The sequence below is a fragment of the Microtus oregoni genome, unplaced genomic scaffold (assembly GCF_018167655.1).
Source record: "Microtus oregoni isolate MIOR12 unplaced genomic scaffold, Mior012 000008F_ref0000371, whole genome shotgun sequence".
NCBI lineage: Eukaryota > Metazoa > Chordata > Mammalia > Rodentia > Cricetidae > Microtus > Microtus oregoni.
This window is the reverse complement of record NW_024543067.1, coordinates 11029560-11031647: the sequence shown is the minus strand read 5'-3', so window position 1 is coordinate 11031647 and position 2088 is coordinate 11029560.

The following is a 2088-nucleotide window of genomic DNA, read 5'->3' as shown; positions in this document are numbered from 1 at the left end:
ACACAGAAACAGCTCACAGCATTGCTGTGCTGGGAACATCAAGGTCTTTCGATCGGGGAGCCTAAATTTCAGACTTTGCTGAAGGGAACTGTGAATTCCAGAATTCGACTTTTGAGAAACAAAGACAAGTTTTTCATGTCTGTGTCTTGGACTCCTTAGGAAGGAGTTTGTTTAAAGACTTAATTGGGGGGGGTGCTTAAATATAACCTCAAAATGTGTATTTGCTTTATACAATGGGCAAGTGCTTTGGAGCAACTCAGGACAAGGTACAGTAATAGAAAAATATGGAAGTGATGATTTTGGAGATGAGAGGTAGCAAATAACGGACAGGTGAGCAAGAGTCTTTTCCCAATGTGTCTCACTGATGATGTAGCTGAAATTGTTGAAGGAGATAGTGGATTAGCCTATTGTATTCATTCAAGTCTGAGAGCTGCTGGGGGCCCATGTCAAATAAGTAGCCCTAGTGATTATAGAACATTCCCCTGAATAGCTATTTTCTTATTCACCCAAGAGAGGCAAAACAGTCTTTCAAATTCCCTGCTTTATGGAAAAGTTTGTTGGATACTATGGCCTGTAGGCTGAAGATGGGTGTTCCAATGTTATAGGCAGCGAGATGTCTCTGTCAATTCTAAAGTTTCGGAAGTTGCTTACAATGCACTTCCTGTTAACTTAGGTAATATTATATACTTCTGGGGTCTTTGAAGAGTTGAAGATAGATATAGTTTTCCTTAGTTATGATAAAGGAGATGGCATTAAGCTTAGAGGTTTTAGGGTCTCCAAAAGACAATAAATAAACAAAGGTAAAGGGAATGTTTAAATATGATCTTTTCCCATTTTACCTTCACTTACAATCACCTTGTAATGGCACAGAGTTAAGAACAGTGGTGGACTTGTTTTGAAGCCTTGTTCACACTGCTTCTTTCTTCATTATTATTTTTACCTGATAAAATCCCTTTGGCCTTTTCTCTCCGCAAAAATGCCTTGGCTCCTTCCCTGCTTGGTGTTAAGAGCAAACAGCAGCTGCAGTCAAAGTTCACGGCATGTTTTGTATGTCCTTTTTCTACTTGAAAAGACTTCAAATGCCAGCCCTCAAAGGCTTACAGCTGACCCAAACCTTCTGCATGACTCCCACATCCAGGACCCAAGTCTAAAATAGAAGCAGAAAGAAAGTAGGCCTTCTGGCTAAGCTATATTAACAGACAATTATATTCAGTTGCTGTAGAGCACTGTGCCCCATAACAGGCACAAGTGCAATAATTCTTTTTTGATTACCACAGCAGCTCTGAGATCTAGGCTCTTTATTTATTTATTTATTGGTTTTGGTTTGCTAGTGTTTTTTATTTATTCTTTTTTTTCATTTTTTTATTGAGAAAAGGAGAAAAAAAACAAGTTTCCACCTCCTCCCAGCCTCCCTTTTCCCTCCCCCTCCTCCCACCCTTCTCCCCCTCCTCCCACCCTTCTCCCCCTCCCCCCACTCCTCTCCCCCTCCCTCTTTAGTCCAAAGAGCAGTCAGGGTTCCCTGCCCTGTGGTAAGTCCTAGGTCCTCCCCTCAACATCCATTCCTAGGAAGGTGAACATCCAAACTGGCTAGGCTCCCACAAAGCCAGCACATTATGTAGGTTCAAAACCCCATGCCATTGTCCTTGGCTTCTCATTAGCCCTCATTGATCGCCATGCTCAGAGAGTCCAGTTTTATCCCATGCTTTTTCAGTCACAGTCCAACTGGCCTTGGTGAGCTCCCAATAGATCAGCTCCACTGTCTCAGTGGGTGGGTGCACCCCTCGTGGTCCCGACTTCTTTGCTCATGTTCTCCCTCCTTCTGCTCCTCATTGGGACCTTGGGAGCTCAGTCCAGTGCTCCAGTGTGGGTCTCTGTCCATCACCAGATGAAGGTTCTATGATGATATGCAAGATATTCGTCAGTATTGCTATAGGATAGGGTCATTTCAGGTTCCCTATTCTCAGCTGCCCAAGGAACTGACTGGGGACCTTGGCTTGGGCATCTGGGAGCCACTCTAGGTTCAAGTCTCCTGCCAACTCCAAGGTGGCTCCCTTAACTAAGAATTGTGCTTCCGTGCTCCCCTATCTA